Below are 21,038 nucleotides of genomic sequence, written 5' to 3' on the forward strand. Positions count from 1 at the left end.
CATTGTAGGCAGAGGTGTCATGCCTCCTACCCCGAGATGGGCTAGGTCTACGAAGGGGAAGTTTCAAAGGCCTGAAGCCTTTGTAAGCTGTCCCTGCCTTTAGCAGGAAAACCAAGTTAGGAGGAGAGGTGTACCCACCTTTGCCATCCCCACCCCTCAAGTGCGGGAGGCGAGATAAAACGCACATCTCAGTCCCCTCCATATTGAAGATGAGGGCACCCCAGCCAATTAGAAAGAGGATCATGCCCCCCTCCCACTGGAGGGTGGCATAATAGGAGATGTACTCACCCCGAGGAAGGGGCCTATTGGTCCTGACCTGCACACCCCTGTAAACGCCCCAAAATTTAGTATTTATGGGCGACCCTGAACCCTGCCTCCTCAGATCTGATGAAGAAAGAAGAAGGACCGAAGAGCCGTGCTAACCCAGGAAGAAGAAGACACCAACTGTTTTGGCCCCAGCCCTACCTGCCTGTCCCGACTCCGACCTGCCCACAGCAAAACCCCGGCATGTCCAACAGCCCTCCAGAACTCGGAGTACCTGCCCTGCCTTCATATCAAGGATTCTGTCTCCCATGAGCACTGGATTTGCTCAACCCAAGACTCCAAAACAGAACCCAGATCCAGGCGGCTCTGTGGTTCTGCATCGCACTGCACACGACACCCACGGCCCAAGTTTGAGTGGCCCAACACCACGAGGAGGTCTCCCCAGCGATCCTGACCTGGGATCTGGTGATCCCTGACCTACCTCAAGCTTCAGACCGGCGTTGGCAGCCTCAACCTGACACACGACTGGAGCTGGTAGGTAAATCCGAAGCCTAAAGACACCCCTGTACCCAATACCCCACGGCCATGGGTGGCCTAACTAACAGTGACAAGGCATCCCCCAAGAACCCAAATTAGCTCTCTTGTTGGTGGTTGCTTTCAGGAAGACTCCTTGCCTGCAGCTTTTCCTTCGAACCGGAGATCTCTATTGAAAATCACAGGGCTCCCGATGTCATCTTGGCACTCTGCATTCGGCAGCATTTGTGCTGTTGGTGGTGCAGCTCCTGTGCTGATTGTTGGCCCCTGCAGTGCTGATCTGAACCCCAGGATCTTTATTCCCACAACTGAATGGACTGCTCATAAGCAGCCCTTGACCAAAGGTCCCCTAGTCCCATTGGCTAACATTGTGCCCCTACACTCAGCATCCGACCGCCCTAGTGCCGCTGGCTGTGCAATTTGAGTGCCTAACTGAACCTTGGGGAACCTTGGTCCTAACCCCCAAAAGCAATTCTTGTAGGTAGTTTTCCCTGCAAACTGATAACCTTCTTTCCTCCCACAGGAACCAATGTTATAAGTTTTGTTCCAAAAATGTTCTGTGTTGAGCTGACATTTTGTATGAAAACCAAAGTAACTTTCTTTGAATCAAACTGTCATACTTACCTGTATTTTGTAAGACCCATTGTGTGATATCCTGGCATGTCACCACAAGTAGTCAAAGTAACAGAAATATAATCTAAAAGTAATCTACGGTAATTTCTATGCATTCTAAACTGCTTTGAAAGCAAATATAAACCTTTAACAATTCCAATTCCTCCCTTTTTAATGTGATTTTTATTTGATTTTACCAAGAGTCAGAACACATTTTACAACAGATTGTTGCAATATAAAGACAATTCTGCAGTATCACCATACTGATACATAAGATTGGGAAAAAAAGGAGAAGGGAGATGGAGGAAGAAAAAAAAGGAAAAAGGGAGACAAGAGGATCGGTCTATAATATCTCAAATTGTAACCGTAACAGTTCATGGAGAGGGTGGCGAGCCTTATCCAGTGGAGATAAGACCAATTCCTTTGAGCTTTTTTGATTGATCTTGGACCCCTGGCCTTAGCAACTGCAATTTCACATTCATAGATCTGACGCAGCATTGCAAGAATTCAGTTACTTTAGGTGGTATAGGATCGATCCATAACCTGGCAATACATAAACGAGCACTAACAATTTTAATTATATAATAAATGAACTAAGGCTGGCATCAGTCCCAGGTTTATGACCCAACGAAATTTCCTTATTGCTCAGATGAATTTCAAATTTCATATGCACTGTGATCAATTGGAAAAGACTATCCCAATATTCCTTAAGCTCGGGACATTCGGCGAACATGTGAACTATATCGGCCACATAGAGACGACACTTGGGGCAGTATGACCGCCCAGGGGTTACAGATGTTTCCCACTTCGAAATACGATTTTGTGTATGATAAAGCATACGGATTGTTCTAAATTGCTGTAGCTTAAGGCTAAACGAGATTAATGACTGATCTAATATTGCAAGTGCATCCTGTATTTCGTTAGCCATGACTATGATTGCAAGGCGCTGACTCCATCTTAAAGCTAATTGTATACCGTCATCCTGGGCATAAGACATGCATTTCAGATACGTTGTGCTTATTTTTCTTAGAATTGTCTACCGAAAAGGCAGGTAGAAACAGGTGGGGAGTTGAGATGTTTCTTGATCATTACTAAACTCAAACCTATGTAAGAAATAATTCCTCACATGTAAAGTACTTGAAGAAGTACCGTTGCAGGACCCCATATACATCCTGATGTGACGCAAAAATCCGGAACCCCTATATGTCATACAAACCTCCCAAGTTATGTATTCCCAATTGACCCCAGGCATGCCCAATATTATCAGGAAATATGTCCGGGAATGATGGATTACCCCATAATGGAGTATAAGGTTGAGCTGCTGGTTTGGAAATTTTATACAGATTTCACGCCAGATCCGAGCTACATCTCTAATTACCTTGAGTCTGACCCTCCTAAATTAGATTGGGTCCGCTAGCTCATTTAGCGAGTACCTGATACTCGAGCCTAATGCAAATTGATACTCAAGTGCAGTCAGACCAAGTTTCCACCCAGTTAGTAAACTTTAGATCCGGCCAGTGAATGATCCCCAAAAGTATAACTTAAAATCAGGTCACTTGAACCCTTCCTGGATGGAGGATAGTTTCAAAAAGCGAATAGCTCGCCTAGCCCTCCTATAACCCCATATAAAACTACTAACTGCCCCTCAAGGCATTTAATACCTTGGCTGCTAGAGGTTTTCCCCTCCTGTGCTGCAAAGTAAGATTATCATTGTTCATGGCAAGGTCAGCTCGTCATAAGCACAGCTCCACTGTGCCTCATGACGAGCTGAGCTCGTCATGAGCATGGAAGGGGTTAAAGAAAGAGTTGGGATCTCGCAAAGGTATAAGGGCAAAATAAATAAAGAAATTTCTGCAGTATATTCATTTTGATAATGTTATATCCGCCCAAGATGCTCAGGAGCCATTGCAACAGTTTAGCAATTACGGTTTTCAGAAGGGGCTTATAATTCGGTGCAATAACATTCCCCACATGACTACTCAGTCGGATACTAAGATATGTAGCTGTGTCTGTAGTTCCTATTAGCGGGGTGGATGATTTGAAGTTAAGAATTACCTTGGATAAGTTCAATTTGTACCCAGAGAAGGCACCAAATTGGTGAGCCTCCTTTGATATGAGATTGACAGCCAAACTCGGATTAGTAGCAAAGACTGCTATATTATCAGCATCCTCCATTATTTAAGTTCAGTACCATTTAATCTAACAGGCTTTCTGCCCCTATTTAGTATAAGATGTCTTCGATAAGGTTCAATGTAGAGGGCAAACAGCAGAGGGCAAAGTGGGCTCCCCTGACGTGTGCCTCTGTATATTGTGAATATAGTGGAGAAATTGCCTCCCATCAAGACCTTAGCCACTGACTACTTATAAAGCTTCTGGACGAGTGTTTTAAACCAACTATCTAACCCACAAACACCCATGGTCAGCCAGAGTGTATTCCAAGTGACCCGGTCAAAGGCCTTCTCTGTGCCCAACATTATCATGCTGATACAGTCCTTGGTTTTCCCAGCAACGTCAAATACAGCAATCGCCGTATTGATATGTGCCATAGTATCCCTACCGGGGACGAAGCCATGCAGTTGTTCTAAGACTAATTTGTGCACGAGTGGGGCAAGATGCGTAGCTAGAATTTTAGAGAAGACCTAAGCGTCAGCATTTATTAGGAAGATTGGACGATAAGAGCTCCTTTCCTCAAGTGGTTTCTCTTTATTAAGGAGAACCACAACATTAGTCAGCCGCCATGATGCTGGGGAAGCTCCTCCATTGCTAATAGATGTAATCAGACCGAAAAATTCTGGTGCAAGGATATCAGTGAATACTATAAAATTCAAGAGGTATTGTATCCTCTCCGGCGGCCTTCCCCGAAGGTAGAGCCTTAATAGCTGCCTCAACCTCCCCAACACCAATAGTCTTTTGTAGCATGAGTTGCTTCTGGGGATCGAGTTGGGGCAAACCGCTCTCCTGAAGAAGGTTTACAACAGGCTGATGATTGTTACAATCAGGCTTTTTATACACTCTTTGATAGAAAAGAGTGAATTGCTCGGCTATTGATTGAGGATGGGTGTATACAAACTCGTCATCCCCCAAGATATGTTTTATGATGCAACTTGCCCTTTTGTCAGTTATCTGGTGTGCAAAGAGGCGACCCACTTTCTCCCCGTATTCAGACTGGTACGTCTTGTTCTTCTGGTAACTGTCAGCCACCTTCTCCGTTAGTCCACTGTTAAGCATTTGAGGCCTCTCAATTAGCCTTAAATATATGGACTGGTCACATGGGTCTTTGGGAAGAATCACCTGCGCGTGCTGCAATTCTAGAGCCAGAGAGTCCTGTCGACATTGAGCCGCTTTATTCTGCCTCCATTTGTTTTTGTTTAAAATAAACCAGTGTTACCCTCCTACTGTATGCCTTCATACAGTCGCAAACCTTTGCAGCTGGAGCAGAGCCTTTATTAATTTGTATGTAGTCTACCAGTAAGCTTTTTATATACCCCTGATGCTCCATATTAGCAAGAAGGTGACGAGGGAATAAAAATGGCCGTTGGCTTTGCCCCCCTGCTTGTACTGTCTGCATGGTAAATATAGGAGAATTGTGGTCTGATGTGATCTTAGGACAGATCTCGATATGCGCCCCTTCAACATCTGCTTTTGCACAAGTATCATGTCAATTCGAGAGTACTGCCTATGAGGAGAAGAATAATAGGTGTAACCTGGTAGCAGAGGAAACAATTTTCTCCATAGGTCCACTAAACCATGCAGCCGCATGATTTCCAAATAGAAGCAGGAGTTCTTGTCACCCTTATGTTTGCTTGGCGATTAGTAGAATCAATGTCATAATCAATTATGCAGTTGAAGTCATCCATAAGTATCCGGTTGCCGGAGCAGTCCAGCAATTCCATACTGATATAGTCAAAGACCCCTATGCCGTCCATATTTGGACCATACACAACACAGACAGTATATGTTTGCCCACTGATTGCAAGCTGAGCTATAGCCCACCTCTCCCTACTATCTGCGGAGGTTCTGAGAATCCTGGCTGCCAAGTTCTTAGATTTCCTTATAGCAACCCCCGTGTAGAAGCTATCTGGGACGTGCAAGTAACGCTTTCATACCCCAATTGTTTTAAAACTTTTCGATCTTTATACACCAAATGTGTTTCGGTCATTCCCAGTTGATGCAGTTTATAGCCTACCAGTTCCTCACAAATTAGTTGCTCTTTCTATTTTGATTTAACCCAGCCACGTTCCAGCACATACAATTTAACCTAAACGTTGTGTTAATCTCAGATTGCCACGTTGTTCCCAGTCTTCAAACTCATGTTGACTCCCTTACTCCCTGCTTATGCATGCTACATACCATTTGCGATCGTGCTGACTATTGAGACTGCTTAAAACCCACCACCCCTTGATATATGATATCGATAACAGACAGTACTTCCAGTCTTCCTGTGTGACCCCTCTGTCCCCTTGACCCCTTCCCACCCCATGCCGGGAAAAGGAAACATCCATCTGTGAGCAGACTGGGGCTCCACCGAGATTGCACCCCATGCCTACTCTCACCACTAAAGAAGTTAATGAGCAGTCCCCGTGTTTTTTGTCACACAATAGTCTCATGACTTATTGTCCAAGATATATTCCCCTGAAAGTCATTCATGAAAGGAAGCTAAGCAGCAGCCAGCCATGGCGGACCCCCTAAGTTACAGCCTGAGAAACCTCCAACTCAGTGTTGAAAAACTGTGATTGTTCATCCTTAATGACCTTAAGTTGTGCTGGTTCATGTAGGAACACTTGTACCCCAACAGGCTTTAGTCGGTCTATTAGCAGACGCATCTTCCAGCGCCTGTCCACCATATCGTTTCAATCACAATTTCATTTCCTTGTAAAGTTTTGAATTTGAAAGTATATTATACTCGCCTGTGCCAAGTGCTGCTTGGTTCTAGAAATAAAAACATTAGTATACCTTTTTATACTCACCCAGTTGGTCTGGATTCTGTCTCTGAGTGTGTGCCATCAGTCTTGATTGAGTGAATACAATAAATGCTTAACACACCCTCCCGGAAGGCCTAACTGCTTGACCACACTATCACAAAGAGAGCAGTTAGTGATTATCTAATGTAGCCCCTGCTATACCTTTGGGTATCCACTGGACTCTGTGCACGCAATACCTTACTTTGGAATAGTTTAAACAGAGCCAGCTTCCTACAGTGGCCATATAATCGTACAGATTATTGAGGCCACAAATGCTAACAAGAAGATGCATATCCTCAAAGACATCACTCTGACTTAATCTTGGAAAAGAGTGTTCGACCTCTTGCTGACAATATCGAATTTTAAAAATACAAAAATGTACAGGATGAACTATCAATCAATCAATTAATCAGGGAATTGTAAGCGCGCTACTCACCCGAGAGGGTTTCAAGGAGCTGAGGGGGGTCAGATCTGTTAGCTGAAGAGCCAGGTCTTGAGAGTCTTCCTGAAGGTGTTCAGGGAGGGGGGGCGTCTGATGTCTGCTAGTAGCTCCTTCCAGGTCTTGGCCGCGATGTGAGAGAAGGATCTTCCGCCTGCTGTAGCTCTGCTGATGCTCGGGGTTTCAGCATGAGGTTTCTTTTGGGTACGTGGAAGTTGATTCTGTCGTTGAGGTATTTGGGTCCGTTGTTGTGTAGGCATTTGTAGGCATGAGTGAGGATTTTGAAGGTGACCCTTTTCTCCACGGGGAGCCAGTAAAGCCTTCGTAGGTGTTGCCTGATGTGTTAGTGTCGGGGGATGCTGAGGACCAGTCTGGCGGCGTAAAGTGTGTTTCCATAGCCCAGTCTGCTTGTGATCAGTGCGTGGGCGACAGTCTTCCTTGACTGGATCCACTTGAAGGTCTTGCGGAGGATGCGTAGAGTGTTGAAGCAGCTGGAGGTGAAGGCGTTGACCTGTCGGTTCATGGTGAGAGATGAGTCGAGTATGATGCTGAGGTTCTTGTCATGGTCTGAGGGGGTAGGTGGGCTTCCGAGGGCGGTCGGCCACCAGGTGCTGTCCCATGCTGAAGGGGTGGTTCTGAGGACTTCTGTCTTCTCTGCGTTGAGCTTCAGGCAGCGATTGGTCATCCAGACTGAGACGTCTTGCATTGATTTCTGGAATTTGAGTTTGGCGGTGGTGGGGTCTTTGGTGAGGGAGAGGATGAGCTGGGTGTCGTCGGCGTAGGATAAAATGTTGAGGCTGTTTTGTCGGTTGATGGCTGCCAGGGGGGCCATGTAGATGTTGAAGGGTGGGGCTCAGTGATAAGCCCTGTGGGGCTCCGAAGGTTGTTTTGGTGGCGGCGGAGAGGAAGGGTGGCAGTCTGATCCTTTGGCTTCTCCCGGTGAGGAATATCTGATCCAGTCCAGGGCTGTTTCTTCTATATTTTATTTATTTTTATTTATTTATGAAGTTTTATATAGCGTGAACGATATCCCGAGGGATAACAGAGTGCTTTACAATCTGAATGGGAGGAATAACATAAATGCAGTATCAACATCGAGCAGGTGAAAGGATCCCTCTTAGGGTAAGAATTTCTTCATAAGGAATCGTTTCGCTTCCAATTTGAAAGCCTTTGTTGAAGATATTCTGCGTACTTCCGGTGGAAGAGAGTTCCAAACTTTTAGTGCAGCGCCGGAGAAGGCTCGGTGACAAGTTCTTTTTTGTTCAGGATAAGTGGTTTCAGGAGAAAGGTCGTGGCACTTCTTGAGGCTCTATAACCACAGGATAGTTCACGTTTTTGCGCAAGGTAACTGGGAGTGTTGAAGTGAAAGGCTTTGTGAGCCAGAACAGCAATCTTTAACTGAATTTGAGCTTCGTAGGGTAGCCAATTAAGAGATCTTAGGACTGGGGATATATGATTGTATCTTTTGGTGTCTGTGACCAGTCTAGCTGCTGCGTTCAGAGTTTACCTTAGTGGAGCCAGGGCGTATTTGGGAAGGCCACTGAGAGTAGCGCAGCCGTAGTCAAGCCTCAGCAAGACAAGCACTTGGACTACCTGCTTGAAATCCTTTAGTGGCAGGAAAGGTTTGATATTTCTGCGTGACCTCAACAAATGGTTTGCTCCTTTAGATATATTACTGATATGATTATTCATATTCAGGTGCTTGTCCATGGTGACTCCGAGGGATTTTGCTGAGTCAATAATAAGAGGAGTGCAATTGAAAGCAGTGAGGTGACTCAGCCATAGGTCTATTTTGTGGATGTGGTTCGGGGGGGGGGGGGGATGAGCAGGAATTCTGGTTTGGAAGTGTTAAGCAGGAGATGGTTCTCAGTTAACCAGTTTTGAGTAGACGTTAGAGTAGTGTTGAGGGAGATGATGTTATCCAAGGATGAGATTTTCAAATCTAGTTGTGTGTCATCCGCATACATGTGGAAGAGAATGTTCATAGAGTTTAATGAGTTAGTGAGAGGTTCCAGGAAAAGGTTGAATAGGATGGGAGATAGGGCGGACCCTTGAGGGACCCCCATGAGTATGGGAGAGGGAGTGGTTTGCCTTGACTCTTTGTGATGTGTGATGAAGGAAAGACGAGAACCTTATAATACCTGATCAGAAAAACCCATTCTATTTTGCCAGATGGATAGAAGGTTGTCATGATTAACTGTATCGAAAGTGGATGAAAGGTCAAGGAGAATCAGGAGGCAGGATTCGTTTTTGTCAAGCATTTTTAAAATGTCATCCATAATGTGGCTGAGCGCCGATTCAGTGCTGTGTCCCTTCCTGAAACCAGATTGACGTTGATCTAGAAGTTGATAGATCTCTATGTGATCGCAAAGTTGAGATTGAACACATTTTTCTAGAAGTTTTGCAAGGGTGGGGATGTTGGAAATGGGGCGGAAATTATTGTGATCAGATTTGTCAGTGTTAGTTTTTTTTTAAATCGGTGAAACCTGATCGCTTTTAGGCAACTGGGGATCGTGCCTTGTGAGAGAGAAGCATTTACTATCCTTGTCCAGGTGGGGATGAGTGCATTCTTGATTTCTTTGAAGATAGCCCAGGGCAACGGGTCACTGAAGTGGTTGGAGGGGTTGATATTCTGAAGAATGTTGTGGATGTCATTTTCACTAAAAGGGGTAAAGGTACCCCACAACGTCTTGTTCTTAGTGTTTATGGTGGTCAGTTTGTCCATATCAAATGGGTCAGGGGGGAGGCAGCACCTGAGGGAGGTAATAGAGCTTTCTTAGAGGCGAGGTCAGCAGAGATGAGTATTGATTTCTCCGAGAAGAAAGCGGCAAGATCATCGCATGAGGGTGGGCAGCAATCAAGTTCAGAGTGGTTTGGACCAACGAATGATTGCTGTTTGACCAATTTAAACAGCTTCTTGGGTCGGGTTGCCGCTTGATCAAGTTGGTGTCTGAAGTAGTCAGCCTTGCCACTCCTGATTTGTTTATTGTGAAGGCTCCTGACTTTTCTAAGGAGTTTTAGTTGGTCCGCGGAAGGATTGGATCACCAGGACCGTTCAGCTGCCCTGAGGTTGCGTTGTTCTGTGTTTAAATTGTCATTATACCATGGTTTGGATATTTTAGTTGAGGCATTTTTGTGTTTGAGAGGAGCAATGTCATTGATGATGTTAGAAATTGTCGAATTGTAGGCATCAGTGAGAAATTGCACCTCGACCAGATCAGTTTGGGCGGAAAGGGCAGACTTACATTGGGCAGCTACAAAATAGAAGAGGGGTACCCGTCGGGATTTAAGATGAGGGCAGGTCAGAGGGGTTAAGCAACAAAAAGAATCAACAACGACACCCTGCCCATATCATATATTGAGGTCCTAGGGCGGATCCTTAGGTTCAACAACTAGTGACAACAAGTAGTAGCAGAGCCAAAAACACATAGAACCTTAGTTTCTTTTATGGTTCCTTTATTTATAAATCATTTTACCAGAGGTTTCTTTACATACCTAAATCAGTCATTTCGGATGAATGACATTACATATGTTAAAATATATACATATTCAGAGATAATGACGGTCCCACACAAACCTCAAACATCAGAACTCAAATCACAATCATATCATGGACACGATCTACCATTCATGCCTTCTATCAAACATTCATACATCACAATCACAATGGTACATCAAAGCCTTTGGATGCAGTCAAGATGGACAATATTGCATTAACAAAAGTGATACCTCCCTGTTAATGTAAAAGAGGATGCTATGATGGTCGGACTAATCACAGGGGGTAATGGAATCTAGGGTGATGGTGAGCTCCTTGGAGATGATGAGGTCTAGAGTTTCTCCTTTAGTGTGGGTTGGTTGGGGGCAGTGCCGAGTCAGATCTTAATAAATTAAGAATGATTTCAAGCAGGATACAGCGGAGTCATTGGGGTTGGACCAGTGAAGGTTGAAATCACCAAGAAAGATTTGGGCCACCGCTGAGTCGACATTACGTGTGATGATTTCCATTAGATGCTCAATGAAGGGGACATTGTCACCCAGAGGGTGATAAAAGGTATGAAGTTTGGAAACCGGTAGGTTCATACTAGAGATACTGAGACACAGGTATTCAATGGAGGAAGGCGCCGAGGACTCCAAGAGAGAAATTGAGAGTGTGTTCCGCCCAACTTCATAGCTCTATCTAGCCTAATTATGTCATGAGTGTGAGGAACTAGGAGGTCTAAGATAGGGGTGGAAGCGGGATTTAACCAGGTTTCGTGAGGATGACAATGTCTAACTCATTGTGTTGGATGAGGTCGAAGATATTGGAGGCGTGTTTACTGGCTGATCTACAATTAAGTAGTACACATTTAAGTCGTAGTGGATAAGGGGGGGGGGAGGAGCCTGGGAGATGTTCACACGGGTGAGGTTGTCTGAGTTGCTGCCTTTAAGATTGCGAGGAGGTTCTCTGTTTGGGTTGGAAAGGATGGAATGTATTTGACTCGGCTGGACCATGTTAGATTTGGAACCACAAGAATTAGAAATGTGACTGTCCAGGCGATTAGTGGACGCCAGGACTGCCCCAGATCCTATGGGGCTGGTGGAGGCATTGGGTGGGGGAAAGGGTTTCGAAAAGGCGGGAGGTAGCGGCTGATCCGTGTGGTGGCAATCCCTGGTGGAGAACCTGGGCCAATTCAAAGAGGTGAAGAGAGAACTGATCATTGGGAAAAAGTCATTTGAGAGGGATTTCAGGTTGTGTAGCTCAGAAGTGAGATGGAGCAACTGACTAGAAATCTTGTCAAGGCGCGCAGCCAGGTCTGAATGTTGGTCTAGGGGTGGGGGGGGGGGGGTGTGAGGGAGAAAAGATTGGTGATGGGGGAGCATGTGTGCAAATCAGTTGAGGCCTGTGTGGGGACTCGTTGTTCAGAATGTGGCATAGTCTGTGGCAAGGTCATATGGCTGGGAGAAGGGGCCTTGTCAAGTAATCGAGGAAACTGTATGACTTGAGGGAACCTCTCAGATTGAGCGAAACCCAGTGACGGAATGAAAGGCGGTGATGAGATTGATCCCATAGATCCGCTAGCCACCCGAGAGGGAGCTCTAGTGGGATGACATAATTCCACTGGGGACAAGGAGGTGCTAGGATCGTCTATAAGAGATGAGGAGTTAGTGGAGAGTGGGGTACTCGCAACTGTTAAGGGGGGAGTACTAGTTAAGACCAATGAAGAAGTAGAGGTTGAGTAGGAGTCAGAGGCCATACACAGCATTTTTAAGAGTGGGGTAAAAATTGACCATCTTTGCTAGGTTGTTATTAGAAGCTTGGAGGGAGGCCGCGGGAGATTATGTTAGTTTGATGCCATGAGGGGTTTTCTTAGAACCTGTTATTCGGAGCAAGGAGAAGAACATTAATCGCCAGCATGCCCGTTTTCTAGTATAGAAAATGAGGTCATTCATTAGGGTACCTTTGTTGGTGCAGAAATAGGGGTCTGAGAGTAGAGTTTCTGGTCTAGCTTTGAGTATGCAGTGTTTGTATTTTTTTGTTGCATTTTTGAAGAGGTCAGTTGGGTTATTGATGATGAAGGCATTGGAACCATTGGGATCGGGACTTATCTCCATTGTGAAGTAGAAATCTGGAGATGGTGGGATCACATAGAAGAGGTTAAGGCGGTGGGAGAAAAGAACAATGATCCTGTTTCTTTCAACTGAAAGATGCAGGGGCGAAAGGGCAGCACAATGGGAGGTGTTGAGATCTTGAAAGCTAATGACTAAGGCCCACTAAGTTAATGCCTTTGTGGGATCCCATAAATTGACTCAGCTCTATAAACTGACATTGGCCATTACACAGGACGATGGGAGGCTCCTCTGTGAGGGAATAAGCGGCCTGGACACAAGAACTGCGAACTTAGGAAGAAACAGTCACCTGTAGACGCCGTTTTCAGTACAAGCAGTAGGTCCAACGGCTTCATGAGTCATTGAAGGCTTAAGAATGAGATCAGCATAGTAGTAACATCAGCAGTGAGGAGATAAAATCCTCATGAAATGGCGGAATAACAGCAGGACCATTGATTATATATAGACATAGTCCAGAAAGGCGCCAGGCCAAGTTAAATATCAGGTCCATCAGTCAGATCTTAGGGCTTTAACAACCCATGAAGGCTGGACACAATTTAAAACAATGACAACGATTTATTACCATCCTTGAATTCCACTTTCAAAATAACTAGCGGGGTAAAGTACTCACGATGTCTTTGAATTGTCACCATTTTAAAGTCAGGCAAAGTACGGTGAACCAAATGTCTTCAAAAAGCCGCCATTTTAGAGTCAGGCAGCAAGCCTCAGTTAAAAAGCTAAGTTCACACTGCTAAAATGTAATGCCTTTTCAAATCAACTGCAAAAATCTCCTCCTGGTATAATACCACACCAGCACCGTTGTATTGATCCCCGCAATGCCTCATTCATCTTCAGCAAGAATGTAAGCAGCCTTCATACCATGAATGTTAGTATGTAGAAATTCAACCTGAGGCGGCGTAAACACCTGAACACCTGGTAATAAACAGGGATGCGGAGGGGGTGAGAGCGGAGATCAAAGCTGGGAAACTGGGAAAGTCAGAGGTTTAGCAGCGTTGGAGCAAAGAAAATGGCGTCAGAGCCAAATACCTCCGATCCCTGCGTTGGCTTCAGGCGTGATGACGGTCCCCAGGGGTGGGGCAGAGGGATCCTATGATGGGGAAGCGGCTCTCTGCATTCTAGTACGATCCTCATAGACAGGGATCGCCGACAAACTAAGCAACGTTGGATCATTCGGGCCGCAGCAGAGACGCCGATGCCAGGAGATCGCTAGTCATTGGAAGCAGGCGGCACGGGAAAACTGAAACACCAGCGGTGGCGTAATAAAAACAAAAAAACAATTACTCACTGCTGGGAAAGTCTGCAAATAATAAACCGACTAGTCCCGCCGGATCCACATCTGCTGGAGTCCAGGGAGTATGGGGCGGACCTGGGCGGCCTACCCAATAGGTAAGTTGAGATTTAGAATCTGCTTCCACTGAAAAGTTTCGTTTGAGCTTGGGCTTCAGAAAGGGAGTGCAGTCCGGTCCAAGGGCGGTCGGGATGCAGGCTGGTAGGACGGTTTAAACAGGGATAACTACCTGATAGGTAATCCCCAAACCGGGAGCTCCTTTGGGAGACTCCTATTAAGCGTTGTGTAGTCTGGCGACTAGTGTGCGGTGGGAGACGGAATCGAAGGCTGCTGATAGGTCGAGTAGGATGAGGGCTGCGAGTGGTCTTGGTATAGGAGGGTGCGGAGATCGTCTGTGGCGGCGAGTAGGGCAGTCTCTGTGCTGTGGTTGCATCAGAATCCGAACTGGGAAGGGTCGAGGACGGCGTTCTCTTCGAAGAATCGAGTCAGTTCCCTGTTGACTGTTTTTTCTGCGACTTTGGCTGCAAAGGGGAGGAGCGAGATGGGCTGATAGTTCTTGAGGTCGGGGAGGTCAACTGTGGGCTTTTTGAGCAAGGGATCTGGTCTGACTTCTGCCCGCTTCCAATCATCTGGAAAGGTGCCTGTTTTGAGGGTGGTGTTGATGGTGTGTTGTAGTTCGGGTGCAATGGCGGCAACGGCTCTGTGGTGGATGTGCGGGGGCAGGGGTCCGTGGGGGCCCCCGAGCGGATGCCTTTCATAGTCAAGGAGGTGTCTTCGATCATGATCGGTGTGCAGTTGGAGATGGTGGTCTTGCTGGCATCTCTGGGGGTGGGGGCCGTCTGTGGCGCTGGGTGGATGGTCGATGAAGGTGGCGTAGAGGTTTTTGATCTGTGACTACAGAAGGTGTTGTAGTGAGAGGCTCAATAATTGTCATGCCTGAGAGCCTAAGACAACAGGTCATTGAACTAGCCCTGGAAGGACATTGTGGCATTGAAGCTACCAAAAGAGCCCTAAGAGACCTGGTGTGGTTCCCGTGCTTAGGCGACCAAGTTGAGAGGGAACTAAGACAATATTGAAACAAAGGCAATTTTACGCAGGAGTTACAAAAAAGTATGCCATTTTTGGCTTTAAAAATCGGGAGCCTCCCACCTAAATTATCTAGTGGCATGTATGTATTTCATACATGCCAACCCTCCCGATTCAGGCGGGAGACTACCGATTTCAAGGCTAGACTCCCACCTACCAATACAGGCATACAAAAACCAGATTGCTGAAACATGTAATTGATCTGCTGGAAAAAAAGGCATATTGAGCACCGAAATGATCTCTCTGCCCCAGTAGTTGTCAGCACCATATATTTTGAGCCTGTCCTAATGATATTGGTTTAAATGTGGGCTTGAGTGGGTCCAAAGACGAAGACTCCGGAAAATAATTAATTTGCGATACCATGCTCTGTATAAAGTATTCCTAGGCCGACTTCAACTGACAGGGACACTGCTCTGGTATAACTCTGAGTATGCACTGCCAGTAACCCCCTCATGCAGGCCAGTGCACAACATGTTTGTCATGTTCTCTCTGCTTGCCATAACGCTTTCACCGTGTTCCTGACCGGTAAGGAGGAAGCGTATATTTGCATTTCAGGTATCTGACCCTGCAGCAGCAGCACACTTGCAAGTTCCATACATGCCAATAGGCCCAATTCATGTCTCAATTGAAGTCAACGGGAGAAATACAGTCTCCCGATCTGTTTTTTTAATCTCCCACTTTACTCTTCTTAAATGTTGGCATGTATGGTATTTCGTTAAAGCGCCCATGTGAACAGAAAAAAAAAGTCCACCATTAGACCTACAAACAAAGGATATTAATATTAAATACCATTCTGTGGGCAGCATGCTACGGATAAGACCCCAAGATATATATAAACAAGCATTTACAATGCAATGGTTTCGCCTTTGGAAAAGTTTGAGTTATTGGCATTGCTCATGACATTTCTTTTTTTTTTTTTTTACTTATAAATAAATGGCATTGTTATTTACATTGCCAACAGCTCTCACAGCCCACACAGCTCTCTCAGCCCACACAGTTCTCACAGCCCACATAGCTCTCACAGCCCACACAGGCCACACAGCCCACACAGCCCACACAGCTCTCACAGCCCACACAGCTCTCACAGCCCACACAGCTCTCACAGCCCACACAGCTCTCACAGCCCACACAGCTCTCACAGCCCACACAGCTCTCACAGCCCACACAGCTCTCACAGCCCACACAGCTCTCACAGCCCACACAGCTCTCACAGCCCACACAGCTCTCACAGCCCACACAGCTCTCACAGCTCTCACAGCCCACACAGCTCTCACAGCCCACACAGCTCTCACAGCCCACACAGCTCTCACAGCCCACACAGCTCTCACATCCCAAGGGAAGTTCATCGTTCCATGCATGCATTCCAACGAAATGTACAGTGCAATATATGGCTAGAGGGCCAGTCAGTGCACAAACCAAAAAAGAATTCCAGGTGCAGAACCCGGCAGGAAGAGGTCGCAAACCCTGCCTGGGTGAGACCGGAGAACTTTCACTCTACAAAGGGTGATAAAATTAGTACTTTTGAGTTTGGTACAATAAACATCTAATTTCTGTGAATAGCGCCAAGAGACAGATTCTGGGATTAAATATGCAATAAATAAATAGGCCCCTGATCCTATCTGGTTAGTTGGTCACGCACAGACCTGTTGCAGGTGTCAAATCCTCATAGTCAGGTGTCTAGTTGACAGGGCCATAGCAACATTTTTATATCAGACCCACATAATACAGTTGCAGACTGATGGTAATAAACATGCACCTCTACAGACGGTTTGCTTTTCAGATGGTTTGTCATGAAGGGTCGTTAACAATGTGCTAGGTTTGACTAGTTTAAGAAGACGCGCGAGATAAAGAAAAAACAACCCTTAATGTGTTTATCGATCTATCATCTGTATTACTATCGATTCACTTCAGATCCACTAGATACGAAAATGCCTAAACAATGCTTGTTAGAAAGCTGAATAGCGCACATTGTATCTCTCTAAGAAGACGGAAACCTCAGCCGGGCCCTCCAAGATTGGAATCCTGTGACCTACAGAGGACACTGCAATAAACCCCGGATACTCCGAGCTGTCCTGTCGTCTGAAACGTTATACGTGCACAGGTCAGGGCGACCTTCGTCTGAGTAATCTCCTTCGATGTTAGAAAGGGAATACAAAGGATTGTTTTGGGTCATTTTAGGACAATGAGGAGTTTCCCTCCATAGTAAGTCAGGTGCAGTGCAGTATTGTTTTTTGTAATTATTTCATTTTTCGTTTTTATTTTATTTGTATGTAGGCCCTTGGGCGACCTAGCACTGAAACGTCCATCTAGAAAAAAGAGAGGCTAGCCTTCGAGCTGAGAGTCAGTCCAATGCTGGAATCGCCGGGGATTCAGTGGCTTGTTGGCCGTGGAGGCACTGAGGCGGATGTCAAGGGGCGCGCTGCGGCTCTCTCTGGGTCTGGGTGCGCTCGTGCACCACTGATATCCAGGAAGTGCCCGCTGCTTAGCTCCAGACCATGCTGCTATAACCCACGGGAAGCAATGGGTGACTGAGGGCACGCTGGGGGTGGCGGTGCACCACTCATATTCCACAGCACTGTGAGCCACGCATAGGGGTACCACCGACACCAAACCGTACTGAATGATTGCATCACCAACAGCTGCCACGAGGCACTGGAAGCCAATGAGTGTTTAATCCCACATGCAGAGGTAGCGGTGCACCGCCAGTCTCAAAAAAGTACGGAATATTTAGTTCCACACTGGGGCGCCACAAGACCTTTGAGTGAGTGAGCTCGTGCCAGGGGTAGCGCTAAGGAAGCTATCGGAGGGTTTAGCTCGCAAAACGGATTCCGTGCCGGCCACAGCACGGAAACCGCGTTACTTGTGATGGTGGAACATCTCCGTGCAAGGTTGGATGCTGGTCAAACGGCGGCGCTTATATTGTTAGACCTTAGCGCCGCCTTTGACACGGTAGACCACAGCATCCTCCTGCATCGGCTTGAGGAGACCGGCATTGGCGGTCAGGTGTTGCAATGGTTCCACTCCTTTCTAGATAACCGCTCCTTCTGTGTTGCCATCCCTCCCTTCAAGTCCAATTTCCAACCGCTGGCCATGGGGGTTCCGCAAGGGTCCTCGCTGAGTCCCACGTTGTTCAATCTTTACGTGAGACCGCTGGCTGATGTCGCTAGGCAGTGGGGCCTAACTTTGGTCTCATATGCCGACGACACACAGCTGGCGGTTACTCTCAGCGGGGATGCGGAGACTGAGGCCCCCAGGTTTCAGTCTGGACTGAAGGCGGTGGCTAGCTGGTTGACAGGCAACTGCCTTCAGCTAAATGCCACAAAAACGGAGGTGATGGTTGTCGGTAAGGGAGTGGAGCTGTGGGGTGACCAATGGTGGCCCTCTGAGCTGGGACCCACTCCGACCCCGGTATCTGAGATGAAAAACCTGGGGGTCTGGCTGGATGCGGGCCTCTCCTTTGTAGGGCATACTAAAAAAACTGCGGCCTGTTGTTTCGGTCTCCTAAGGGGCTTGAGACCTGTTCTCAAGTTCTTTGACGCCCCGACCAGGCAGCTGGTGATCCAGGCAACTATCATCTCCCGCCTGGATTATGCCAGCTCTCTTCTGGCTGGGGCTAACCAGGCCGAGCTAACCCGTCTGCAGCGGGTTCAGAATGCTGCGGCGAGGGCGATTGTCGGCCTGCCCAGATTCAGCTCGGTGGCAACTGTCCTTCGTACCCTACATTGGCTCCCTGTCAGGAAGCGCATCCTTTTTAAGGTCTTGTGTCTCGCTTTTAAGATTCTGAGAAGTATTGGCCCGGAAATCCTATCCAGCTGTCTTTCCTTTTATGTTCCCACCCGCACCCTCCGTTCCCAGGGTTTGGCCCTTGCAGTGGTCCCCAGATTTAGGCTTAGTCGCATGGGTGGCCGCTCGTTTAGTGTAAAGGCCGCGTCAGCATGGAACTCCCTTCCTGTTGAAATTCGTCTGATGGAGGACCTCTTGACTTTCCGGAGGGCTTTAAAAACTTTCCTGTTTTAGCTGCTTTCATGTTTTTAGTTTCCTGTTGTGTTATGTTCTACCTTGTCTCTGCGCCGGGACGCCCCTTGGCTGGGGTATCTGTGCGCATAATAAATCAATATAACATAACAAACATAACATAACAAACAGGGGTGCCACTGGCGGCAGGAAGGCATCGGGTTCACACCAGAGGGCCTCTAATGAGAAGCTACTGAGGGCTGTAACCCATGTTATCAGTGCACCAGCTAACCAGTATGAAAAGCAAATTGTCCGCTCGCACGCGGGACACCGGTCCCCAGTGCTAGTTACTGAGTGGTTAATCTCACACTAAGGCCAACCCGTACCTGGCCCAGTCCTATTCGCGCCGAATGAACCACACAAGAGGCAGTTAACCAGCTCTCTTCCGTGTGCGCACTCCCTCCTGCACAGAGGACTCTCCCCGGTGACGCTTCAGCTCTCACCACTCGCCCCCCGCTGGCAGGTTCACTCTTAGACAGCTGAGCTCCTCCCGGCGTCTGTCCCAGCCTCCTGTACGCAGGACTCAGTTCTCCGCATGGGACAGCTATAGCACCGCCCTCAAACATCCCCTAAGAGATGCTGTTAGACAGCTCCTGCCTGTATCAAAGCTCCGTCCTGTACTGGGACTCTCCGTTGCCGGACACATTACTCCGAGTCTCCGACCCTCTCCCGGATGACAGCTCCCAGCCCTCAGCCACTCCCACAGGTCCCGTTCCACGGCTCCCACCTGTGTCAAAGCTAACTCCGGCACTGTCAGCACTCCGCCTCCAAACTATCTGCACTCAGTCCCCAGCGGGGAGTCTCTCCCCTGTGTGACAGCTCTGAGCCCCCACCCACTCACACAAAGACAGCTCCTATCGAGATTATAGAGTCAACTGGGAGGGTTCATTCAATAACTGAGCAACAGCTGCCACGAGGCACTGGAAGCCAATGAGTGTTTAATCCCACATGCAGAGGTAGCGGTGCACCGCCAGTCTCAAAAAAGTACGGAATATTTAGTTCCACACTGGGGCGCCACAAGACCTTTGAGTGAGTGAGCTCGTGCCAGGGGTAGCGCTAAGGAAGCTATCGGAGGGTTTAGCTCGCAAACAGGGGTGCCACTGGCGGCAGGAAGGCATCGGGTTCACACCAGAGGGCCTCTAATGAGAAGCTACTGAGGGCTGTAACCCATGTTATCAGTGCACCAGCTAACCAGTATGAAAAGCAAATTGTCCGCTCGCACGTGGGACACCGGTCCCCAGTGCTAGTTACTGAGTGGTTAATCTCACACTAAGGCCAACCCGTACCTGGCCCAGTCCTATTCGCGCCGAATGAACCACACAAGAGGCAGTTAACCAGCTCTCTTCCGTGTGCGCACTCCCTCCTGCACAGAGGACTCTCCCCGGTGACGCTTCAGCTCTCACCACTCGCCCCCCGCTGGCAGGTTCACTCTTAGACAGCTGAGCTCCTCCCGGCGTCTGTCCCAGCCTCCTGTACGCAGGACTCCGTTCTCCGCATGGGACAGCTATAGCACCGCCCTCAAACATCCCCTAAGAGATGCTGTTAGACAGCTCCTGCCTGTATCAAAGCTCCGTCCTGTACTGGGACTCTCCGTTGCCGGACACATTACTCCGAGTCTCCGACCCTCTCCCGGATGACAGCTCCCAGCCCTCAGCCACTCCCACAGGTCCCGTTCCACGGCTCCCACCTGTGTCAAAGCTAACTCCGGCACTGTCAGCACTCCGCCTCCAAACTATCTGCACTCAGTCCCCAGCGGGGAGTCTCTCCCCTGTGTGACAGCTCTGAGCCCCCACCCACTCACACAAAGACAGCTCCTATCGAGATTATAGAGTCAACTGGGAGGGTTCATTCAATAACTGAGCATAAACCTGTAGACGCAGATTTTGTATTTGACGATCGTGAACAAGCCCGTCAGACATAAAACAAGTCTCACGCTTCCCGCGTGATACGCGATCGGCCCGGTCGGGTCTTGTAGAGCGGATGGCCCCCCTGGTCTACAGGACCCACTCGGGGGGGAACCACCGACCTCAGGGCTATCCAGGGGGAGGGAAGGCCCAAGGACCCAGCGCCGCCTCAGTCACGCGGGCGGGGGCTTCGTTTGCAGCCTGCTGGACCCGACCGCTAAAGGATTCCAGCGGGAGGGGCTGGAGCGCTCTCGCAGCGCGGAGCTGCAGGCAGGCAGAGAGACACAGAGCGGTGCGAGTCAGCGGGAAGGGGCGGCTCGCACCGCGGG

General features: G+C 47.9%; 1 long non-coding RNA gene across 1 annotated transcript in view; it reads right to left on the reverse strand.

The window, feature by feature from the left end:
- LOC147689138 (uncharacterized) overlaps nucleotides 1–21,038 on the reverse strand; it is a 76,947-nt gene that overhangs the window by 45,678 nt on the left and 10,231 nt on the right. The window lies entirely within an intron of this gene.

Source organism: Lissotriton vulgaris, chromosome 10 (assembly GCF_964263255.1).
Source record: "Lissotriton vulgaris chromosome 10, aLisVul1.2, whole genome shotgun sequence".
Taxonomy (NCBI): Eukaryota; Metazoa; Chordata; class Amphibia; order Caudata; family Salamandridae; genus Lissotriton; species Lissotriton vulgaris.